The 26650-nt window shown below is 41.7% G+C and overlaps 1 protein-coding gene and 3 non-coding genes across 5 annotated transcripts in view; all 4 read left to right on the forward strand.

Annotated features, from left to right (window-relative positions):
• Nucleotides 1-8585: 8585 nt before the first annotated feature.
• Nucleotides 8586-8721, forward strand: LOC135502668 (U4 spliceosomal RNA). The gene has a single exon (XR_010449804.1). It is a non-coding gene; the product is annotated as a U4 spliceosomal RNA (small nuclear RNA).
• Nucleotides 8722-9481: 760 nt separating this feature from the next.
• Nucleotides 9482-9617, forward strand: LOC135502669 (U4 spliceosomal RNA). Its single transcript, XR_010449805.1, has one exon. It is a non-coding gene; the product is annotated as a U4 spliceosomal RNA (small nuclear RNA).
• An 877-nt stretch (nucleotides 9618-10494) lies between these two features.
• On the forward strand, nucleotides 10495-10630 carry LOC135502670 (U4 spliceosomal RNA). Its single transcript, XR_010449806.1, has one exon. It is a non-coding gene; the product is annotated as a U4 spliceosomal RNA (small nuclear RNA).
• A 10987-nt stretch (nucleotides 10631-21617) lies between these two features.
• LOC135501997 (uncharacterized) overlaps nucleotides 21618-26650 on the forward strand; it is a 28129-nt gene continuing 23096 nt past the window's right edge. For both annotated transcript variants that reach the window (XR_010449715.1, XM_064794407.1), the window contains exon 1: nucleotides 21618-22387. The gene's annotated coding sequence lies outside the window, so the exon portion shown is untranslated. The remainder of the gene's footprint in view (nucleotides 22388-26650) is intronic.

The raw sequence follows: 26650 nt of genomic DNA on the forward strand, positions 1-26650 counted from the left end.
AATAAGATGATCACATCAACGGTTCTAAATTATCCGTTTTAGACATGATGTTAAAAAGAAAACAATCATAAAAAGTTGAGCATGTTTGGTCACATGACAATAATGTTTTCCTTGCTCAAGTACAGTCAGGTTATTCAATTCATCCAAATCAGTGCGTTTGTGTACATCAGTGTGCTATTGTGTACATCATTGTATACCTCAGTTTGTCAACAAACCCTTCCTTTGGATTGAGTATTGATGGCAGCACCAAGCCACGAGATAGGGGGGAAGCAACTATGTATCGAACACACATGGCGTAACGAATTTAGGCTACTGTAACCATCCGGGAGGGAACACCACCGTACTATGCTTGCTTTATCTATATTGCCCTCAGATTTAAACAAATTGTGTATATTAAACTGAAGATAAAACTTACGCATTCGCTCCCAATAGTCTATTTTAGACGTGGTCTCCCAGTAGTCTATTTTAGACGTGGTCTCCCTGACTAGATTTAAACCTGAAGCAGTACTCGTTGATCTCTTATTGAACATGGCGTTTATCCAAAAAAATCCCCGCGTTAAAGTGACGCTCTTTTCAATGATCGAATCCGCGTTGTAAATGACACCAACACCATCCTAGGCCTGCTTTTATCCCAGGCTTGTGATCACCGATTGAAATTAAACCAACAGGTGTTGTCGTCGGATAAGCATGTTCAGCTAGTAAACATCCCTCTTCAGTCCGACAGTCTTCACTTGCTTACTATACGGAGATGAACACCCAGTATAACACCATAGTTACTAAGTATGGATTAATCTAATATATACTTGTAGCTAGTGTACACTAAATGTTATTCACTGGTTCATCAGGCACTATCACAAAAGTTTAAAATTCAAAATATTGTAGGCCTTAGACCGTTTGTATTGCACTTACTTACTGACTTGATTGGTTTCAGTCACGTTGCGACCTCTTGGTCCTCATTAGTGCGACCAACACGGTGGCATTTTTCAATGAGATGTCGTGTTAATAAAATGTCAAAAAATTAAATAATAATACAATATGCATTTTCTAAAGAGTAAAAAAATATGCTCTGATTCTGAATCGCACTCTTTGCTTAGTGCTTCAAAGTTTTTTCAGCTGGTTTTCAGCCAACACATATATCATATTCAGCCAATACGTAAGTGGACTTTTTTCAGCAAAACGATTGTGTAACAACAGGCTTCACTCGAAAATACAATGTATAGCCATTTCTCCATAGCGTTTGTGAGTTCTATCGATTACTGTCGGCCGAGACCGTTGTTCTTTACAAGTAGTTTGTGACAAGAGATAAGAAAATTCCCGAGATGTTCCCAAACACAACAAATCACGCTTTAGTGTCCTTGTCTACTGTTTTGATTGGGTGTTTCGTAATCATTTGGGACAACTCCTTAATCTGTGTACTTAGGCGGGTTTTCCTAATTAAGCCGGATGTGATAGCAACCTCCACACACCGACGAATGATGTTATCAAATAACCTTTGTGGTTTACATACGCGCCCGTAACAAAATGCTAAAATACTCTGTATGGAGCTTGGTGACATCTAATCGATCGTGGTCTCAATCATTATTTTTGTATACATGAAGACATGATAGCGGGACGGTTTCCCAATTGTCTTTGAAGTGTTTAATCAACGTTGTGTTACTTGTTGCAAGATTATCCTCGATTGTAAGAAAAAATGAGAACGGCATTTTGTGACACTTAACCTTCACGCAATCAAATTACATCTAGTTGCTAATATATAAGGTTGTTTGTGCGAGGCAGCTCGAATGTTGTGACTGAAGAGGATATTCAGTAGTTCGGTTAGCAGTATGACTCGATGTTCCGTTCACAGACAATCTAGAAAATTGACCACTATACAAGTTATTTGTCTCTTTGGACTTGACTCGTAAAGAGACGAGTAAAGAAAGGAATTCCGATTTCGTTCTTCGCGTGAGCGCGATTTAGTGAAGAAAAGACCAGCCGGTCCAGAAGTTACGGCTGTTCCAAGCACCATATGCTCAAGGTAAGTTCATCGATTCAATGGATCGTTTCTCTTCACTATCAATGTTGTCGTTTTATCTTCAGAATATTGAGTCGGGCAAACTTGACCTCTGATCGAGGCTGAGTTTATGTTGCCACCGTTTGCGACGGCAAATGCCTTAATAAGACTGACGCTATAGGCCGCGTTCCAAGGACAGTTTTCGTGGTGCCCGTGTTGCACACACGAACATGTCCCCCTGGAAAAAAGTGTCCGGGTCTTCTGCACATGTGTATAGTCTGATGGATTATGATATATGGTTCTGGAGGCCATGGCAGTCAATAGCTTAGCGATCAAAGCAAGTAATAGAATCATTTATTCCTCGGACATTTTAACCTGGGATACTTCAAATTTCTACACCCCCGGGACTATTCCCCAGAAATGTTGGCCAAAATAAAATTGTACTAATTCTATCAGTAATCGTTTAGCATGATTCTATAAATAGCATTTAATTACGTTTATTGTGTACATGCCCCAATGTAATGCGCACAGGCGTATCAGATGTGCAGCCAAGACATATTACTGTTTAATCTGTGTCAATTGCTGATTACGGCTCGTAAATTATTTTGTGTTGATTATTTATTGGCACCCACCTGCTGTAATGAGGACTTTGAGTTGAATGACCTCAAGGGAAAACGCACGAGTACATGTAAGTCATATGGTTAATGCATACACTCTTAAAATTAAATAGTAAAAACAACTATTTGATAGTTATCGTTTACTACTCTGCTAGTTGTTATTGCACCGACTGTGAAATTACTAGTTATAACTATCAAAATAGTAATTCTTAACCATTTTGATGGTTGTTTTTACTACTTTTATAGTTGGAACAACTAATTAATGGTTAGTTCTTTACTAATTTCACAGTTGGTGCAATAGCAACGACCAAATTAGTTGTATTCACTATAGGGCTTGGGATGTTTTGCTGTGTACATTTATCTCTTCAGTTTACTAAGGATGCACGGCGCCACTTTTCAATAGGATAAACGTTGTCACTTGCCACTCTTCACGTTTCACTTGTAAACATCACTTGTCTCGAGAGTGGTCAGCAATTGACTTAGGCAAGACATGGTGAATCGCATACAGTCCCATCTTGATCTTGGGAAGTGGTTTTAACGCGGTCGATGTTGCAAGTGACAACCTGAAATCGTTGCTTTTTAAGTGACAACGTGAGCACTATGTTGGTAAGGATCGGGGCCAACCAAAAAAAGCAACACCAACTCATTGTTTTTGTATAATAAAGTTTATCGTTTATTTCACTAAAACCACAAACGGAAACGTATAAGATACATGAATTACAAAAATGACACCTAATACACACATTACCCAATTATTGGTCCACTCACTCCACATGCAGTTGGCAGAGTATGCATAGCAGCTGTCAAAACCACCATCAATTCAAAAGAGATACATTAAACTGCAACTGTATCCCGGTCTCAACAAGACATCAAATGGTCTCTAGATCGAACATGCAGCACAGCACTTACACACACAGGCTAAAGCATTCATAACTCATCACACCTCAAAATGCATACATCAATCTGCAACCGTATTCCAATCTCAACAAGACACTCGATCGTATCGAGACCGAGTGTACAGCACAGCACAGCACCTACGCACACTGGCCAAAGCATTCAGAACACCTCACACCTCAACTGACAAATCTTGTCACACTGCCAATAAACCAATTACATCACAATAATTTAACAAGAAAGGGCACTGTACAATTAAAAATGTTAGAAGAGAGTATTCATTCACAAGTCATAACACGTATTGAATAGTTTATTTCCAACCGATAAGCTACATGACATGGGTGAATTGTGTCAATGTTAAAAGCATGGGCTCACACGTAAGGAGTTGAACAGTCTGTCTTACATACGTGCTATCCGTTTCGTCCACTATGTCTCAAATAGTATTTTTTGTTTTGGTGCAGTTCGCACGCATCTCAAATTTCAATAACCGCTTGCCGTTCGCAATACCATGCTTCAAATCCTCTAAAAACATACACAGTCTATATGCATTGCGCGGACTGTGGTATAGGCCTGAATTCTCACAGACCATGGTTCACCATGGGCGGACAGATGGTGTGGAGACATACTTTTTTGTCAGACATTAATTTAGTTTCAGTTCGTTGTTAAGTTGTTTGTTCAGTTCGTGAATTAATAGGGTATTGTGATATTGCAATCTCTGGTTGGTCGATACTACTGGAACCAGAACGGGTTCACCTTGCTTTCAACACTGGCACTGTTCAAAGCAATGAGGAGCATGGTTGGTCGATACTACTGGAACCAGAACGGGTTCACCTTGCTTTCACCACTGGCACTGTTCAAAGCAATGAGGAGCATTGTGAAAAGCAGTTTACCAGCTCCTTGTCTTGCTGCAATGTATAACCAAACGAATTATAAGTGTCAATAAGAATCATTCGACAAGACTGTCAACAATCATCAACGAACCCCTCCACCCGCTTGGCAACATTGTCCTTGGTAATGCGAAACCTCGGTGACGCATATTGGACCACAGGGGCACGTTTCGTAGCCCGTGATTACCTAACGTGACAGAATTCAAGAAAATCTTCAGCAAGAGTGCTGTCATTTGGCTTATGAAACGTGCTTGTGCATATAGGGCCACTTTTACCATTGGACAGCAGTGGTCAAGTAAGTTGATGGCCTGCCGATGCGATTTGTCCCGTGTCATTGCATGAAGGTTTCTTATTTACTCAGACTTTCGTGAATGCTGAATCTATTGGCCAATAATCAAAGCAATTCGGTCACACAAGATGCTCATGATTCACACCTAGTTTAGATTTTGGCTTGTGATAAGAACAGTACTGTCACATGCCGTCTACTGCACCAAACCTCGTCCAAAATGTTATTCCCACTGTTCTATGTTTGAGGAAGACACCTCATTCGCCATGGCAACGAGGCTAGCTCAGCTGTGACATTTGTAAGGTACGTTGACACTACGGTCAGATGGCTCCTATGATATTTACTGATTTTTAGACAAGTGTTATTCCAATATCCGCATGAGTAATACAGTATTTCTACGAATGGTGGATCTTCTTGATGTACCCTAAGGAATACACAGATGGAAGAGATATATCATGACAGAAAGTCTATCTGATGATTACAGCTGAGATGCATGCTCTTTGCTAAGCACTTGCAGGGGCGTCATTCGCCCAATCACAGTTTGGTGAATCACGAGACAGGATACGAATTGTTTTTCCGATTCAGTGGAACATATTGAAATCGGCCCACAGCAGTGCTATCACAGGGCGCGCCTCCTTTTATAGTCAAGGATTCAGCATCGGGCCTGTGGGGTGATACCCAGCGCGGTTCTAAACGAGACTGCACAATTTGATGTTACCGTAAAACATCCAGTTGATCACGATATCTCGAATAGATTCACTATGATATCATGAATATGATAAAAAAGCATGTTTGATAATGATATCTATGACTTGCTTTGAATCAATATTTTAAGGGCCCTTTACAGCAGCCCGTGTCTGTATACATTATTCACATGTACCTTGCTAGAACTTACAAATTGAAATGTCCGTATTGTAGTTATTTCACAAAGCAGCGCGATGGACTTGGTATGTGTGTCATTTTCATCACACAAAATCATTGAAAAATATATCAATACCTCATTTATACCTTAGGTCAGAATAGAGATTCTTCAATCAATGACGAAGTATTTGAGTGTTAGACAACTAACCTCCAAATTCTCGATGTCAACTGTCCATCTTGATCACGGAGTGACCTAGTCTCGTTCTGGGAACGAGGCTAGGTCTGAGGCTTAAGATCGTTTGGGTCCCCCCCGCCTCCTTACGGAGCAGTGGTAGGTAGGCCTTGGAGAGCTCCCATCCATCGTTTCGGTTCAGCTTGGCTTTCTGAAGTTGTACGTGCACTTTACCTTAGGTTTTTGTTGGATTCATTTTGGACTGGGATTGTGAGAGTTGTAGTCTGGCACGTCTAGTTTGAGCTTGAGTCGCCTGAAGAAACATACTTATCTAGTCAAGTGGCCTTAATGTTGACAATATTGAGGAATCAATCAAAGCATTCATAGCAGAGTGAGTTTGCTCAGTTGCTGTTGACATTTATTGAGAATCTTGGACATGAAACATCAAGCACGGCATTCCTAGACTTCGAGGTAAACACACATTACGATATCATACGTTGATTAACAAGCAATCTCAGTAAGGCAGGTCCATTTAAAGATTGCATCTACAGATAACAACTGGATCGCCGGATGGAACATAATCAGGTTTGATTCAAGAAGGTTGTTGATGTCTGATGTTTTCAGATTGTTCTTGTGTCAGTGAAGCAACATCCTCCGCATGTTACTTTTCTATTCTTAGTGGATTGACCATTTTAGCAGGAGTAACTACATGTACATGTACATGTACATGTACAGTGCCCCTGAGAATGTATGATACAGCAGGATCGTTCGGTGTTCGCCAAATAACGCTGGCCATTTCATGCTAATGCCCGGGCGTTAATTATCGCAGACCAACACCTGATGCTTCTTCTTTCTTTGTTGTTTCAGGGGACGACCACTTGCCATCGAACCGGACAGTGACGTCCCTTCCACGATGACGTCACACACAACCTCCGGAGGTGCCGATGTAATGTCGTCTTCACCAAACGGATCTATAACCGAGGAAATGGTTGACGAGAACTATTTGGAGCTCGTGAATATCATGGAAGAAGTTGCAAATTATTTTAACGCGTACGCAACTGTTCCAATAGTTCTTATCGGATTATTCGGGAATATCTTGACAATGTGTATATTCTGGCGGCAGCCATCTTGGAACAGGCATAGTATTCATTATTTCTTCTGTTTGGCTGTGTCGGACCTGGGTTGTTTACTTATTTACGGTTGCGTGGAGTGGGTCAGCGAAGGACTCAAATTCGCATCATCCGGGACCTTCTATTTCGATTTGATCAATCTGTCCACAGTGTCTTGCAAGTGTTTTAGGTTCCTGTGGAACGTTTTCGGTTGCGTGTCAGCTTGGTTAATCGTCTGCGTGACAACTGAACGTTACATTGGAATTGTCCACGTTATGAGGAGCTCCAGAATATTGCGAGCATCTCGACGAAAGAAAGTCATAATTTGTATTTGTGTGACGGCCATCTTGTATTTCACACCACTTTCTGCTTTCTTTTACGACACTAAACCGATTTACGACGGTTCAGATACATATCTTTGCACATTGTACAATGCTCCGTTGGCGTGGCGAGTCGTGGCAGCTTATGCAAAGTTAATAGTGAACTACGGGCTCCCTGTTTTGATAGTGATGGTGTTGAACTTTGCCATAATGTGCGGATTATGCATTGCGTCCTCAGAACGCAAGAGACTACGCATAGTTTCGCGGGACACACGGAGTGAAACAAAAGTGACGAAAATGCTTCTAATCATCAGCTCAGTCTTTCTCGTTACCATGATTCCTGCTGCGGTCACGTGGTTGACCTATTTCCATATTTTCATGAAGGATACTGCCCTGTCCGAAAGGGAAAAACAGGAGAAAGCGCTCCTTTTTGCGATAGGGAAATTCGCGAACACGCTTTCCATGGTTAATTATGCTGTAAACTTCTTCATATACAGCTGGCATTTTGATTTCTATAAATCAGAAGTGCGGCGGATTTTCGTTTGTAAAAAAGTGGGAAAGTTAGAAACTATATTCAGAAAGGACCACATATACGTCGTTAATGGTTCGCCATTTATGTCAACGCAGACTTCATTGTCGAGTAAAAATTCCAGGAAACTATCTCAAATATCTCAAAGTACGCTTCGGCGATTCTGAATATCAATATGCTCTTTGGGTTTGTTGCAGGAGGACGGTTTTACACAGATTTGGTTTAAAACCTTGCCTCCAATACTCGGATCAATATTCGTATTGGGACGAGAGTAGTGCCAGTCACAACCTTGGAGGAGACACCACAGATGTATTTTATAGAGCGACTTCCAGCAGAGTGGAGCGTATTCATTTTTATCATTATACATGTAACAGAAATCGACTGGTAAAACGATCAAAACTTGCCATAATTTTGTAAAAGTCGAGAGTTTCTTTCTCTAACGACTGCTTTTTATACATAAACTATAAAAATAAATGTGAAATATTAAAAATAGGCAATATCTTCGTGAGTTCAGTCTTTGATCTTAGTCTTAGTCTTGCCTTAAGTGGGTATTCCTCACTACTTGGAAGGCCAACACATGTATGAGCGGGAGCGTCGAGCTTGAATGGTGCCGACGCTAGATTAGTACTCTTTCAGCCCGTTAGATGGCGGTGGCTATGGCCATTCACTCTGAGACGGAATCGGGAACCAATATCTGCGACAACGCTTTAAAGAGTAATCACAAAACACATTTTGAAAAAAAAAACGCATAAGTATATTGATTAGTGACATCACAATGCCGGAACATGAGCAGCTGACCTATTGATCCTAAACTCAGTGTGATAAAAGAGCAAAACTCTCAGGATTAGTTACAAAACTAAACCACGCGAATCAACCCGTTTCATTTGAATGGGAGGGCTATGGCCGCCTCAGTCATCAGCTTTGCGCAGTGGCGGTACCGTAGCCAATGAGGTTTATCCGAGGCGCGGTTATTGCTAGTTGAAAACTATACCCAATACCCCGCATTGACGCCCTCACGGGCGGCTTTGCAATTTTTTCAGGCTCCTACGGGAGCAGATAAACGAGCAAAGATCAGATCAGAAAACTACAAACTTCTGAGAGTGGGGGCGTGACGACGGTCAAACGTGATCGTGGTGGAACAGTGGACTGACAAGGAGATCATTGATGGTCGTGCTGGAGGGCCATCAGGCCATTATATAGCCTCGATCCGCTACGTTGTACATCGAGCGTATGTGCTATCTCGAAAAAAGCCAGTTATTCCAGCCCAAACGCATTTAAGCTTAAGCCATGATGAAAAACAGGAAGAACCTTCGGTGTAAAAATAGTTTGACGTTACAAGGCAAGCCAACCAATCAGGCCATTGTTTTGTCAACCAAACATTTCGCAACAGGCACCTCGCACTTCGGAGAGTCATCTGCTGGATCGAAAGATCAGAAAAAACAACGACAAAAATCTTGGTAACGACACATGAAAATATACTGAAAATTATATACAGTCAGTATTCGATTGTACTCCTAAAGTAGTGGCAATGTTCAAACGCAAGTCTTTCCTAGTTCTGTCGGGAGTGAGTGTCCCTAGAATGTTATTCCTGCCTTCTGCCATCTAAATAAAAAACACAGGGAATAAATAGGTCAAACATAACATATCAATTTGTTGCTTATTGAAATCCAAACTGCCGAAGGTCGTTGAAACACCAAATGATTGTAAATTAAGCGAGATAAAGACGCTACACTCATTGCACAACCAAAATATCAAGACCATGTGAATCACTCAGTGGCCCTACAATAGGTAGGCTTGTGGCGTGTAATCCGTCAGCTTTGCGCAGTGGCGGTACCGTAGCCAATGAGGTTTATCCGAGGCGCGGTTATTGCTAGTTGAAAACTATACCCAATACCCCGCATTGACGCCCTCACGGGTGGCTTTGCAATTTTTTCAGGCTCCTACGGGGGCAGATAAACGAACAAAGAACAGAACCTGAGATTTTAAAGGCTTGTGACATTCAGTCTGTGGTTGCTGAGTAGGTTATTGTCGAGAGAGTTTGTCCTGTCAAACCAGTTTATGACTTTATGACAACAAAGAGGACAACTTTTTGTAGGTTAGGATTACCAAGAATTGCCAAAGGCCACATTTCACATTGGCTATCTATAATAGAGCCGAAACAAACATATAGACATGACATAGATATACTGTATGAATCAATACGGGTTTCGCTGTTCTTTAGATAACCGGATTATTCGTACTCTATAGTATACATGACGAATACAGTCATTATACATAATATATTGGTCAACCTAATTGTCACTTCTATCCAATTGCACGTTTAATGTAGTTTACGGCCAGCGTTCTTTGAAGAATTCCCCGATTCCTTTATCTCCATGCCACTTGCCTCCGACTGTCGTGCTAAAGACAAGAAACATAAGAAGCCTTTTTTCTTCGAACAATAACCACAATTAAAGATACTTCAATGAAAGCTGTCAATTTAATTCCTTGTCAATTATTGATAGTATTAATCTGCAGGGCCTCACTAGATTAGTACTAGATCATCCCGTCAGACGGCGGCGGCTACTCGGACTGCCTGTGTGACTGAATTGGGAACCAATCTCTACGACAACGCTTCATAGAATGATTACAGAATAAATTTTGAAAAATAGAATTGCATGGTTTTATTTATCAGAGACATCACAGTGCCTAGACATGATTAGCCTACCTATTGATCCTAAACTAAGTTAGATAAAAGAGCTAAACTATCGAGTCATTTTTCAAAATTAAACCACGCGAATCATCCAGTCGCATTTGCACGGGAGTGGTATGGGCGCCCCAGTCATCAGCTTTGCGCAGTGGCGGTACCGTAGCCAATGAGGTTTATCCGAGGCGCGGTTATTGCTAGTTGAAAACTATACCCAATACCCCGCATTGACGCCCTCACGAGCGGCTTTGCAATTTTTTCAGGCTCCTACGGGGGCAGATAAACGAACAAAGATCAGAAAAAGATTGAAAGGGTTCTGACATTCACGGGTTTAACCTGAGGTCACTTGTACATCCCAGGTACTTGCTGGTTCTCATTTTCATCAAAGCTTGTCTCTTTCTTCCCTCGTGAGAATTTTCTGGACCATTTGGTAAGTCGGCTGTCAGTGCTCCCTGGTGTCCTTTAAAGACAGATGTCGGGGCCCCGGTCACTCTGCCCGACCCGCGCACCTCTCTCCAGCACTCGCCACCTCAATCACCAACCTTTAAACTCCACGTGCGAATCCCACAGAGACTTTATATAACGCCAGGGTACCTTTCAATGAAGTCTCTCGGACGTGATAGTCAAGACTCACCGGGAAATATCTCGATTTTCCTTCCAAATGGCGATTGTAATCGCCTCAAGAAGTTTAAAATCAGACGACACTTTATCTGCACAAGTCACGTGACGTATTGTTGTGACACGTGATGCATTATTATGACACGTGCTGTGCACTTTCAGGTCGCTTGAGTCACAATGCAACAAACATTGTCATTTTCGAAAACCAAAACATGAAAACAGCTCCTTATGAAGGGAGCGTTTACTTTCAGAAGGGCACTTAGTTAGGAGATCGGATATCCACTGAAAGTGGTTGAAAATATCGAATGACTTGGTGCACTTTATGGGGCTTGTGCGCTACTTGACGCGAGGTAGCATCATGCCGTCAGTCTGGCCACTAATCGCAGTGCTAGAGAAATCCACCATCAAATTAAAAAAAATAGACAGATTTATCAAGTTCTTCGGTGATTGAAACGATAAATTTAATCGGAGACAAAAAACTTCGAAACTTTGTGGATTTAAAAAAGTTTTGATCACACTGACGTTAAATGAAATGCAATACGGAAGGCACGCTCTAGGTCTGACCTGGTGTAAATAGTTTAAAATACTTTAAAATCCTTGCTGATAGTGAACAAAGGTTATGCAGTTGTAAGAAGTAAGGGTGGCCCATTTTAAATCCCAACACCTCTTGTAACTCTGTTAAAATTGGCCCCGGGTGACCATGGAGCGCACATACTGAGCTTCAACTGTCCACTTCAGGCCAGTTGAGTAGCAAATGACACTGGCAAGGCATCACAGAACCCTCCGATCACAAGTCGGAGGCTCTCCTCCTGTTCCACCATGCTTCCCGAGTACCTCAGTGGTAAGCATCCTGCTTCACCAAAAAAACATGAAAAACATCACATTTGTAATACTGGAAGACCTCTGCCCTAGGGATGTACCAAGGGCATTGCCATCCCAATGACTTCTATGTCAAGATGAGGCGTGACTGTAGCTCACCCAGTCACACTTGGTTTGCCAATATGTCAACTGTTAAACAGGTTTAACACACGATGCCTGCAGGTTCAAACCGTAGAACCGCGGGCGAATGACACTAGTTCACCTTGTTCGGGATTGACACCGACGATGAATGACTTCCCTTGACGACTTTGCACCTGCAAACGGCTTAATGATGTCTCCGGGAAAATGCGTCTTCGTCTCTGTAACAAGGCTTGATGACCTCTTTGCCACCTCATTAAACGCTCATTAAGGCTCTTCTAGCAGTTATCTACACCCTCTCATGTCTCCTGGTAGTTTCAACCGATTACTCAATGAAAAGCTGTCTAATGTTTTCTAAGCAAAGACTGATCTCTCATTTTGATACCTTACAGGATTGGATGGATTAGAAAGTGGGCGTTCACCCTATCTTTATAATGCGATTTTTAAGAGAAATCATGGATTGTAGAAAGACGTTGCTGGTATGGTGTTCATGATCAGGTGTCGGAGGTCACGGCGGATGAAACTATTGCGGGCCGAGTTCGATGATAAAATACCCATTGTTAACCAGCTCTAATAGGTGTTTTATGCCTCATTGTTCATCAAGGGTATCTTCACCATGTTAACCCCATCCACCAATGGCCCCAGGTCCACCTACACCCTACACAGGAGAACCACCTTTGTCAGGTGATCTCCCCTTCAATACCGATATGGTGATACATTATCACAATCATTCCCCGAGCACTCATAAAATGATTTGCTTGGGGTGAAACCAGCGAGTCTGTTCATTTGATATCCTCAGTGCACTCTTGAGTGTTTGTGCTTTCCCGCACTTCTCCCCCTCCATTCGCCGTCTTAAACAATCATAAGAGTCGTACCATTAACGCCTCGTAAAGAATCATGACTCTTTGTTTAATGAAAAGTATGATACCAGGGGACAGATTCCCCATGTTAGTCTCAAAAGCCAGTGACGGCAGTCCCTTGTGAACAGTCTTCACGGAATGGACCCTTTTCACGCCGTAGGATAGTGGACTGTTTCACCCGTCTTGTTCGACCTTTGGATAGAATTGAGATTAACACCTCACTCCTGGTCTCTCTACTGAAATCTAGAATGCCGGGTAGAGCTCGAACTCCGGCCACCCGAATGACGATAGTACCTGAGGTTCGGGTCTACACTTAGTAGGTCCATCCTCCCGTCATGATTTTGGTCAGATACCAACCAGTAGGGCATCAATTCCTCAAGCTGCTCATGACTTTGTGACAAGCAGAAGCAAAATATTGATTGATTAAGTGGTATATGAAACCGGGAAGAAATTCTTCCATCCTTGTTGGAAAAACAATGAGTAAAGGTAAAATAATCAAATGATCTATCTCATAAGATAAAGATATGACCCCCACAGAGTATTTTTCATTTGTAATTAAATACCCAAGACTTGGCTTCAGATTTCCTCAACGGAGCATGAAAATATTGCGCGGTTCGCTACAGGCCACGCCCACATCTCGCGCGACGGTCACGTGCCACCCGGGGCTGTGAAATCGAGGCACACGTCTCCCCAACTGTCAACGGAAATCACCCCGCATGTTTATTTTGTAACTGGTGGTGAAAATTGTCGTCTGCTCCACAAACTGGTCATCAAACTATAATCAACATTAGTCCTGCTAATTGAGCTATCCGACTCGATTATAGCGTGGAACCATTGTTTGGGTCTCTGTTTACTGTAAAGGGAAGGCCGGGATGTGCTTGACTGAATCCACCTGATTCCATTAATAGGATATGATTCATGTTTTTTTCTTAGTGTATCAGTCTTACTAACTGGGAACCTCTGAGCAAGAAATACTCTGAGCATTCTTCAAAATTTTCAAATTCTGAATTTAGGATAATGAAATATCTTGTTGATGAACATGATGAACATGATGAACATTTGGTTTTGGCCTATCGACCTCCAAGAAATCACTTTCGTGGGGGTCGATGTCATTTAGATTTGCGCAGATAACCATTTGATAAGACAGTAGAACAATGGGAATAGGCGAAGGTTCGAACGGGCTTTGTTTTGGGACGTGTATTGGGCTCAACCTTAATTCCTTTAAGCTGCGAGGTACGGTACATAGTAACGTAATGTCTGTCGTAAAATATCCTTTCCGAAATATTCTTGGCAGTCATCCTGCATGGCCTGTTAGGGTGGATCACCTGTCCTTGTGCAGTCACCCCGGGGAGCCAGTGCGCTGCCGAGCATACGATTGTCGAACAAGAACAAAGCCTTTGGCGTAATCACTCATTAAAACCCGATCCAGTTTATATTCCATGGGATTTTGTTGAAATTAATTGTTGATGAGGATGGGGGATTACATGGCCATTAAAACACGTTTCAGGTCTAGAAGGATAGGTATCTGTGTGCGTTTCAGTGCAATGTACTGTTAAATGTACGTATTAACCATATGTTTAGAGTTCGATGACCATTGAGATAGATTTCATGTCAAGAGGATATGAGAATCGAGTATGATTTGTGTACATGTGTACTTGAATGTACGTATGCTACAGTCTTTTTCACGTGAAACCGATGAGTTGTTGTTATACTGTGGATTAAAGTACGATGACATCAAGCAGAAGAGAGCAGATGGTCAATGAGAAGGACTTAATATTATACGCGATCTGATTGGCTAATAATGACCATTAATATTCTCAACAGATTGTGCCTCTCAATATCTAAAGCATGTTTGATGTTGATGAGTTTATTGTGATGAAGTTTGTGTGGAGAATGGCCCACAGATGAGGTTATCTTCTCGGTATATGACACTATCACCAAAATAATCAGCGGAAAAATTAATATTTCACAGAAGATCAGATCAGAGCCCTATGGTTTTTGGACAGAGAAATAAAGCCAAACTAGGCCAGAGTCACAAAGAAAATGCAGTTCTCAAGGAATTGTATGAGCGCGTGCCGTGAACGAAAAATCATTTTTCGAATCATTAGAACTCAAACGCCAATCACAAATTCCTATTAAATCAAAATGCACCAATCATCAAAATTCCAAATTCATTCCAATTGGATAATTACCTGATTTTGAAAAACCTGGCGATGTGTCGGACACCTTTCATGATGGTGATTTGTATTGAATGATTATGATGTTCAGCTAACGGTTAGATCGCGACCTTCTCGAGCGAAGGGCAGGTACAAAGCCGGACCGCCCCGGGAGGCTAGGCCTTACAATACGTCGCCGGTCGCCTCCCGTGGTTTTCAAGGCTGTCTGGACGCGGCACACGACACAGGGACGTCCCGTGGTCCGTTGGCATGGGGTTGTTACGAATTTCGTGACATGGGTGCAAAGAACATCAGCTGATATTTGTATGTTCGTTTTACGAAATATCGACTCTATCAGAAACCCTTCCACAAATATTTCTTGCTCCCAATTAATACATGCTTTTTTCTCAAAATACCAGCATATCCCTGAATATGCAGGCAGTGGGTACCTAAAGCAGGAGGAGGTCACAGGTGTAGGCCCCTACATTCAACGCCGTAACCAGGAACCTACTCCGCCCTTCGACGGCACTGCACCCTTGGTTAGGACCCCGGGGTAAATACGCACATTCTTTATCTAGCGCCACCAAATTTGCCATATCTACACCCAACATGACATCTTCTTGAAAACTATGAAACCTCAAAGCATAACCAGCATATTTTGATATTCTCTCAATTGTTACCGACTCCTCTTAGTATTTCCTTGCATACTTCCAGTTGTTTCACCCCAGGTACAGATGTGTTTGAGACGATACTTTTTACGCGGCGGGTCTTTTCCGCTGACGCTACGCCAAGGGTGAGCACAGCGGGACCTTGGGTGACAATGGGCCCACAGATCGTACAAAGATAATGATATACGTTGCCCGAAGAAACTGCCTAACCTGTTGGATCCATATGATTTGCCTGATGGTTACGGTGAATATCGCAACCACTATTGATCGCAAAGTTCACAGTTTCTGGATGTTTTCTAGCAACAACTAGGATTGCATGATACTTGCTGTTATGATAGATAGAGAGACCACTTTCTTGATACAGTTGAACGATTTTAAAGCAGACCTTGAAATGTCGTCAATTTGGCTCCAAAATTATGTGAAATAACCTTACCCGTCAGATCACCGCCCAACAGCGTCAGGGTATCTGAATTAGATTTGGGTAAGAGAGCGTTGCACGTCACATCCCTGACTCACGTGAACCATGGCCAAAGTCGTGAGCCAAAGTCACCCATAGCCGACGGAAATCTTCGTGAGGCGATGAGATGGTAGCAAAAACTCCTTCGGTGTTTGTCTTGGGCAGATTCCAAAGAATTATTACGTCATATAAGTTTTAATCTGATCAAGCATCATTCGAACTGCAAAAGCTACCAAATTGGTCTATCGTGGTCGCAGTTTACAGTGTTTACGCATTTCTCTTGCCAAACTGCCCACGTGCCGAAGATAACACTTCTTTTCCGCCGGAGGCTGTGCAATACAAGATAAAGACAGGATTACACCAAGACGGGGTGTAGTACCGTCATCTTACGATTCCATCTTATTGCGAAAAGACAGCCACCGCCCCTCAGTCTCGGAGATATTGTCTCCTAAAACGCCCCGAGCAAAAACGCCACGTCGATCAAACCATCCGATGTTTATCCCTTTCGAGTGACCACCTTCAAAACAAGGATTCTGAAATTGGTTCTGGCGGAACGAAGGTGGGGTGATATTTCTGGAGGAAGAGTGTTATATTTGATACTTTAATCCACGGAGTGTCCACTCGAGTAACACTTGTTACATTGCCTGCGGTGTTATGTTGATGGGCTTGGTTCGGTTGACCATGTTGACAATTGACTTCCGCTAACACGTGCCAAGGACGACTTATAATCCCTTTGAGGTTGATTCGCTTGGAAAGATATTAGATGGACTTTCTCAGGGAAACGAAGCGTAGAATACGTAGAACTGGCCATTCCCATTGAACAACACAAAAGCAATATAATATTTTGTGTCCCTGATCTCACTGATTTAATTAGCCGACCCTCATCCAATCTAAAGAGAATGATCTTAAACTTACAGTTTAATTTTTCAAATTCTACAAGGAAGAGTGTTCACCTTCTGTCATGTCTGTCAACGCATCTTGGTAGTGCACAGACCATGAATATCTTGTGATGAAGGAGTTTTTAAAATGTCAGTCTAGTCAAACAGTGCTCTGTTGTTTCTTTCATACTGTATTTGCTATGCTAATTGGTTTGCCTGGATAATTGCAGAGTTGAACAATGCTTGTATGATCAAGTTTAATTACCGAACGCACTATTGGGCTCATTACTAAGACGATTGCAGACTAAACTTGATTTCTGACCTTCAGATTTGGTAGTTTCTCATGGCAGGTTTGCTTTATATTTCGATGGCACCTGTTTCATTTTTTGCAATGTATAATTAGTAAGGGGGGATTAGAGGGGGTGGAGTGTTCGCCTTTCTTTTCTTAATATGCCATAAGGTAATTGAAGCGAACTTAGAACTTTGGCTAGTCACCATGGATTTCGATTTGCCCCAAAAAATCGCCTCTTTCTTCACATCATTCCAATAAATCTTTAGGAATTTATCCATATGTGATGCTGAGAGCGGTGAATGAATCAGCAAGTGGTCAAATTCAAATGGGCGTTACGTCTTCCCAGAAGAAATGTTGTAGGATGGAAGAACTCAATATTTAAAAAAAAACGTGGCAAAACATCTGCATCAATTAGCTATAATGGCCGTATTTTAACTAACTAACCGATCAGAGTTCTTTCTCTGTCAATTTTAAAAACGTTTAATCAGTTTTGCAACTGAGTCAGTCTTGTGGAGCCTCATAGCGTAGTGGTTAACACTGCTTGCTACCGGGTTCGATCCCGGGTAGAACCAACGATCGTATTCCTGAATGAACCGGCGTGGCTTTCAAAGAACTAAAATTGCTGGCTCTTTACAGTCCTTCGAATGATAAGCAAGAATTGCATTTCGGACGGCTCATAGAGGTGCTAACTGATGTCAATTTTCTCGCAATTGCCCAGGATTATACGCTCTGGGCAACCCATTTTCTGCCTCGTGGCACAAGCCATTGGACATTGTCTCTATTTGGTAAGCTCCAGGCCATGATTGCAAATTAGTAATGATGGCGTAAATATGCTTGTCAATGATGTGACAAGATCGTTTGGCGATGACGTGGGAAGCAATATATATACTTTTACCTAGTTTGCTTCTAAGTCATGTCGTCTGTGTTAGCTTATAGTGAAGTCGTAAATCGTAAATTCGTAAATCGACTACGCTTTACGAATTACGGATTCCTTGTATCGAACAGATGTTTCATGCAAAAACAACCCAGAGAAGTTCGTCATCGTAACTCGTAGTTCGTGGATAATGCGGAACCTGAGCTGTCCCATCGTTATCGAGAGGTTGGAGCAGTTCTTAGTCTATCGAGGTTTTCATAACGTGACTGGCATCCGTTATCCAAATTGTGCAGTTCGCCTAAATTGATAGGGTTTTATATATCTCTATTAAGATTACATCATTTACTTTAGAGACGCACCACGGAAACATTGCCTATTGAAATTGCCTATTATTGCCTATTATTGTCGACCAGGTTTTACCGATGGCAACCATGTCTTGTCAATTTGAGCGCAAGCTAGGGTTTTAAAACACTTTCTAGATCATATCAGGTAGATGTTATCAAGTTATCAGGTACCCATTTGCACAAAACAATTGACACTTTTAATTGTTTTAATTCTTAATGTTGCATCACTATCTCACAATCTTGGTCTTGGAGCAATGTCGTGATGTAAAATGGGACCAGCGTGCGATTCTATGTTGATGGAATTTGATGCGGATTGGGAAAGGGGTCCAAATAGTGAATCCGCACATGCACTCCAAGTTGTGATGAAGATACCATCTCCGCATGCAACACTGTCTAGGTTACACAATGGACATCATCGTCGGTACAACGTCACCCACGATGAAATTTCATCCCCAGATCTTGACTATGCTCGTTGAATATGAAGGCATCAATGCCCCGCTTTAATCTCTCAATTTAATGTCTCTGATTCAAGATGTAATTAAATTTATCTATTTTTGATAAATGCTTTGAAAACAACTCTCTCTTACAATCTGGCCATCAAACGAAACATTCTTCAGCAAAATATGGAAAGAACAATGACAATACAGGGAAACGTTCGGGAAAAGCACGTATCGTTTACGCCTAGCTCAATAGTTATGAAACAAATGAACAACAATGTACATGTATCTCTGGCTGAAATCCGGTATTTTCCCATAGAAAAACGAAAAACGCCTCATATTCATTTGAAAAAAAATACCGATCTTCTTTATTTTCTGATTTGAATTTTGATCAGATAAGACACTAACTTGCTTTGTTTCCGCCACAACATGATCTTCTATCATGGCCTATTTGTTTCCATAGCCAGGGATCCCGTCACAATTCAATAAGCCCGCAATTCGTTTTATGCCGGGCTCTGATTACTGAGAGGGGTGTATCTTCTCGCCCGTATCAGCCCCAGGCCACACACCGGCTGACGAACTCCCGCTGTCCGAGGCTTGTGCGGTTCGAAACAGTGTTTTCCTCGCTGGCATGTTCTGTTACATGAATATACTTTTTTCTGCTATCAATGAGTCTAAGAAATATTTGAAACACTGACAAGATGTTGAATTTGGAAAAGAATCAAAACCACATGCGCGAAGTCCTTTGGCATGTTTGGGCAGAACTATGATTTCGACTTCCCCGTTACCGATGCTACTGATATAACAATTCGGTGGCCGCCTCTGGATGGTACCATTTGTAAACCTATTGACATGACCATTCGTTGGAAAGCTCTTGATCAGCACCTTCCGATGGTTCCATTTGTAAACCTATCGATATGATTGATCGTCAGCAATCTCTGAGCCAAACTTTGTGATCGTTTCATGTGTAAACCTTTTGATATGACCTTTTTTTGGAAAGCTCTTGTTTGGCACTTTCCGGCGAAGGTACAATTTATGTTACGATGTGGTTTCAATCTGAAAGCTAATGTGTGTTTATGCATCCTCTTTCTTCTCAAAATATGAAGTGATCCTAGTCCTACCCGTACGGACTTTATCGGGAAAAACATATACGGGAACCAGATCATCGTTGGTTCTACAACGGGTTAATTGAAGAACAGTCAACTCCTATCCCTGTTAATGTAATAACATGACGGCCTCGTGTCCAGCCGGGTTGATGAATTTCTTCAAAATCACGTCGTCTTTTGGTTAATCTAATAACCAGAGAACCGTTCAATGCAAATGCAATAAATGCACACTCTCGTGTCGGCTGGAATGACTAACGTGGGGTCCCAGGGTTTAACCCTCGAAATCTTTTAGAAATGAGGTTAAGTTCTGATCATATTTGGTATCTATATTTAAAAGCCACGTTATGCTATGAGGTTTTTCACCTTCATACTGCAGAACTGAGCAATACGGATTGGCCAATGCACCCGGACGTACTACTTTCGGAAAACCTAATTCGGAAGTCATCCTGCCACAGCCGCTCCGCCATTTTAGATAATGCACTTCCGTTTTACGATTGGCTTAAAACACTACGTTATATTCTCGCGCAATTCTCGTTCAAACGTGATTAAAGAAACAAAAATAATATAACCCAGGGGAGTAAGGATTGACTTAGGGATATTGGGGCCGTCGCGGTGACTCAGGGAACACTCAATCATAAAGTGTGGGGGATTTGTACGAGGACTGACGCGTTATTAAGGTAATTCATGTGATATCCGTCCATGGTTGGCTAATAATGAAGCACTTATTCTCATCTCATCTCAGTCTCAGTATATGGTGTTCTTATCTCCTAGTTTGTTACAATATTCTGTGATTGAGTTGCTGAACTTCCTAGGGATATTCCTTCTACAGAAATCGCTTTTACAAATCCCTTGTCACATTTTCAATGGGTTCCATCCAAGAGCTTTAGCGGGCACGGATGATCAAACTTGCAATAATCTCATGTTGATTTCATGTTGTTGCCGAAGGACTGAATGATAAAATACTTATACATCCAATAACCAAATGTTAGTAGACATTAAAATCCCTTACATAAAATCAAACTCTCATTTCAAATATATAGCTAGAAGCTAATGTATACTGATTCGAGAATCATCAAAATCAGAACTATTCTATCCAAGTCAAAGAAAAAGTCGGAAAATGTAAAGACCCTCCTCTCCCCCCCCCCCCTTCCCCTCCACACACTCATCCTCTACAAACACCTCAAGTTAAATATCAGCTTTCAATTACCGCGTGTCATATCACTGATTAACTTTTACAAAGATTGACTCGTGTCACTGCGAAGATGTGAAGACACCCCGCCCAGAACATGTATATTGCGAAACATTTTGCCGTCTGTCTATCAGTTTCAACAAAAACAACAAAATAACTAAAAATAAGGCATGAAAGCATAACCTATCGAAAACAGTTATCGGGTATTTTAATGTTCTCGCATTTGTCATTATCTTGATATTCAATGTTGTTATCTTGATCTATTATTAAGATGAGGCAATATATTCGTCTCACGCGCGACATTTATTATGCATGTTCCGGGCGAAGTCAATTGGCTGAAGCGCAGTCTCTTCACACTCGTCTGACGGCATCATCCATTGAATGCCTCCCCGACCAATCAGAGCAGCAACTTGGCCGGGGTCTCGAGTCGTATTATAAGATATATCAAAAAGGAGTCACATGCCAGTGTCGGGCACAATAGGTTACGTGCTGGTCCATTGTCGGGGAGGAAATATCTGTAAACAAACTGGAGTTGCAGAAGGACCGGCGACATATCTTCTGTCTCTGCAGACAGGGTCGGGACGGATCGTCACCAGGAAGCCGTTTTGTTAAAATTGAGTTTTCGAAGTTTCACCTGGAAGAACTTTTTTGTGTTATCAGACTATGCACCACAAGCTGACAATTTGATTTTGATGAAATATCGAAAAAGACCCAAATTGCCACAATTGGTAGATTGCAGCAGACGTCAATTTTCGAACACGCATACCAGGAGGTTTGGAATGTCATCCAGTCCCGCATAAAGTTTCGATCACAATCAAAAGGAGCGGATGACAGTTGGTCTAGATTGATAGAGAGTGTCACATATTTCATAACCTCTTCACAGACTCTTGTCTGTCTGATTTGTGGGCAGGTAATTGAGTAACCTAACAGTCCCGGCAAAACAGACGTCGTATCCAAAAAGACATCACAATATATGAGTTAGAAGATCCTAGAATATGATGGCTAGGAAGACCTGTCGGGAAAATTAGCACTTTCAAACGGCCACAAGGACAAGGATTCATTGAGAAGCCGACATCCGATTGAACAGACGACACTTTTGATGAAATAACGCGACAGATGACAAGGACTGTTCGTACACATGGCGCCATGGGTCAGACGTGGGTAGAAATGGCGTGAGGGAGGAATCGAGCAATCCAGGTGAGAAATATTTGAAGTCTTGTTTTCTCTTCTTGATTAATTGATAGTTTGTAAATGGTACAATAGCACTACCTCTTGAAATGAAACTTTCAAAACCCCATTCACATTGGCCCTATATGAAATGGTCATGTCCCAAAATCACATGGCCTCATATCAAAGAACATTGGCCAATGTTACGGAGATAAATTATCCTGCACACGGTCATCTTTCTTCTTTCTTTCGTTGCACTGATTAAATTTAGTTTGTTCTTTTCCATTTCTAAAAATGAGAAATGTCATCGTGGTACTGGTGGATGGGTTGTTTGAATCACGCTGGACAAGCCTCTAGTAACACGACGAATGTGCTATTAGTATATTCGGCAATGCCTGGTTCTTAGACTGGGTTTACCTAGAGTTCACCTTTTCACATATAACCTGTCTCTTTTCACTTGTCATTCGTGAAATGAAGAACGAACAAGTCATTTCCAATGAGCAGGCTACATACAATTCACGATCATGCGATCGTGTTACGTCATGTTTTTATGCCTACATGTAAGTCCGTTGACGAACATGCTCGTGGCAAGTGCCGTGGGACACCTAACAAGACACAGCCTGACTCCTATATAAACTCATCGTCAGGTTCCTTTTAAAGATAGGCCTACAACAACCGATCGTCAAAACTCTCCCTTCAGATTGCAAAAGTGATTAAAGTTTTCGCAAAAGATGGTAAGATCTTTCATCCTTCTCTCGTAGACCACTCTCATCCTTCCTCGTCCAACTTCGAACCGATCGCTGTCACAGAATTACACTGAAAATTGTCAAGCGATAAAATCTGATCTGATGAAATCTTATCAACACATTCAATAGTCGCTGACACTTGGTATAATCAGACTTGGTGCTATCAATCTATTACGAGAGAGATTGCATTTAACAGCCAGCGATTCACTGGGGTCCTGCATCATCTAGGACTACAATGGCAAACATTGGACAATTTGTTCCTTAATTGCCTGGATGGAAACTTGGGATTGCTTTTTATTTGAGACAGCTAAACGACTGATAGTCAGCGACTGGCCATGTAATTGGGTGAAGAGTGGATGTTCGATGTGTTTTTTCATCTTTGAAATACTAGTACATTATTTGGGTTGTGATAAATACTAGTACATTCTTTGGGCCTTGTGATAAATAACTAGTACATTCTTGAGGTTATGATAAATACTAGTATATTCTTAGGGCCGTATGATAAAAATAAAAAGGACATTTTTTGGGTTTCATAATCATCCTAGATAAAACGCATGAATCATAACCAGACACCATTTTCTGTACAAGCCATCGTCCCATCCAATTCCACACATTGGAAACAAGAATCAATTGCTTTAGGAGACGGCGAGGAAATCAATTGTCCCACTGCAATGAATCCAATCTCACTCCCATCACGTCAGATAGTTTAGTTACATCGACATTGGCCGTTCTATGGCCCTAATCTAATTGGTGTTGTTATTGACATTGTCAATCAACGTAAGAGCTATTAGATTCTGGGCAATTGACACTCTAGTGTTATGGCATCAAATCTATCGTTGTCGCTACGGGATGGGATGGACGACATTGACCATGTACTGTCATGTTCAAAAGAAGGTAATCGGTGTAGTTATATTGAGATAACTGCACAATTGACACCCTGGTTTAAAATCATCAACTCATAAGTTTTCGCCCCATCGACCTTTTTCTCTATGCACCTACTAATTAGTCCTGGCCTGTAGGTTGGACATGCTATATCAATGTTTATTATGGCTGATTAAATTGATGAAAGCCTATTTTAATCTCTCATAGTACCGGCCATCCACTTAATGATATAAAAACCTAAATACTGTTATCGGTTTGATTTGACAATTAAAACAAAACATTTCCATAGGCATCAAGTCTTCTGCCAGTAATTATCAGAAAAAAAAGAAAACCTTAATGTCATGGTTCTGATTTTCTCTGCGTGGTCAACCCTCATATTTCGGTATCTTACGGCCATCAATTAGCGACAGAAAGCTTCCTTCCGACAAGCATCACAACTTCCGTTTCTCATTATTCTCGCATTGTTTCCTCACACGAGACCTCCACGAGAAGTGGTGTTGCAACGGATGCAGTTCCCGTCAGAGACTCGTGCAAGAGGGCCATTTCGACTCCTCGAAGTCGTCGCAACGCTCCACTCAAATTGACATTGTGAGGTCTGTAACACCGACTGAATAGTTTCAGATGGTGTGGCAACGAAAGAATGAAATATATGATAATGAAATAAACAAGAAACGGGTCACATTTGTATTGTGTTTTTCCCAAAACGATTTTCCTCAATGAGGACGCTGCGGTAGGCACCGCAGTGGTGGGAGACGCGTGTGGGTCTGCCACGGGATGTCTGCGGGTTTGTCCCGCCCAAAACATCACTCTACCGCGTGGCCAGCATAAAACATCATCCCTGAATAGCCGGCTGATTCTCAATGATACCTGCATCTATGGGCTGTTGCTTCTTAATAAAGAGCTTAGTTCTGTTGATGATTAACCGAGACAGGTTGATTCTTTTGCCGAAGGACTTCATGCCCCGAAGCGCGGCCAATGTGAACTTCGAAATCTGTTTTATGATGAGTTTTGTCATTTGACTCTAATTGTTTCGTTATGAACATTATATTCAGATTAAAATTAACAACGCTTATGGAAATAACATCATTCGTGCGTGTGTGATTGTCATCTGCAAACAAAAGTCACATTTTACGACTAGACTTGATATTATCCAGTGAAAAGCTTGCTTGGCAATGCCTTTAAGTTTGAGCCAAAACCTTGCAAGACCTGAAGAATATAATGCTATCCGAATATCTAAACATTCCAGATATGATTTCACTAACTTGTGCGGAGTTTTCGCTTGGTCTAGTCTTTACCAACGAATGCATTTATTTTTATGCCAGCAAGACTTCCTTTACAATCATGAGTTGTCCTTTCACATATCGTGGATCGCTGCAAGAAATGTCCATTCGTCATGGAGTAGCCTGTTTGCGATAATGTAGCCGCGGCTTCGAATTTCAATGTCACAGGAAAACGGCCCGCAACCTTGCTGGCAGCACCATGTAGTACACCAGCGCGTGCAACTGCGCTACATGTACATCAACCACGCATAAAAGGCGTACATAACAACTCCCTGCGCGGCGAAATGAAAAGGTTCTGGGAGACAAATCTAATTTGTGCGAATTCCCCCGGGAAGGACTTATTATGGGACGACATGGAACAATTATAGATAATTCGTGCAAACTGTAGTTTCGTCATTTTGGCCTGGGAATCTTCTGCAAACACGGACGTTTATTCTTCTGCTTGTGTCAACCGAGATGCTAGACTGCATGTCCTTTGGCGAGTTTAAGATGAGGTCGTCACCATCGCTGTTTTCGCTGTCGTCGTTGGGGTCAAAATTTTTGATAAGATTCTTGGAGAAATTCGTACCGTGTGTATGATTCTTGTTCACGTTCCTTGTCATACCAGTATAGGCCATAAGGGTGAATGAGGATTTTTAGTTGAATTCTTGCCTGAAAAGCTCTTAAAACACTTTTAATTGCCAATATGTCATGTCCCAAAGGATATTGACCATCCTAACTCAATCATCCCAGTTGACGGGTATGATATCATTATCATAAACCATGACCAGTCATTAGTTGATAACACAATGACCACAACTCAAAAGCCATTCATAGCCGGTTTTTGTTTTGCCGGAATTTGGTACAGAACACGAAATGTCATCATTAGTTTACACACAATGGCGATTTATTCTACAAATACGAATGAAAGGCGGTGGTTTCGTGAAAAAACTATCCTGCTATTCTTCTCCCCTAACTAGCCATCAAGTGTAAACTGAAACCATTGACAATACGCGATCTGCCAGGATGTCCCTGCCATCCTGTCCAACATATGTCCGCAGGATCTCAGTGAAATGCTACACAATACCAACAGGATAAGCCATTGTTTTTGTCTGAGTAGCGGATGATGGGGATGCGGATTGGCAGTCCCAGAGCACCGGGGTCGATTTTCATCGTCTTGTCTGCGGGGATCGCATTAAAATGTAATTATGATTAAAGAAAATTAGGGTTTAGCGGCTCTTGGCTTGGTCCCAGTGGACTTCATTAGTTTCCAGAGTGACTGGATGGCCCATCATTGCAGCTTAGAGAATTAACACTTTGGGCGAAGACCAATACAAGATACCATTATTCATTTTCCAGTTCCCATCACATCAACACCAGATAGTTTGCCAACATTGCTACACGAT

This window comes from Lineus longissimus, chromosome 18 (genome assembly GCF_910592395.1).
Source record: "Lineus longissimus chromosome 18, tnLinLong1.2, whole genome shotgun sequence".
In the NCBI taxonomy this organism is placed as follows: domain Eukaryota; kingdom Metazoa; phylum Nemertea; class Pilidiophora; order Heteronemertea; family Lineidae; genus Lineus; species Lineus longissimus.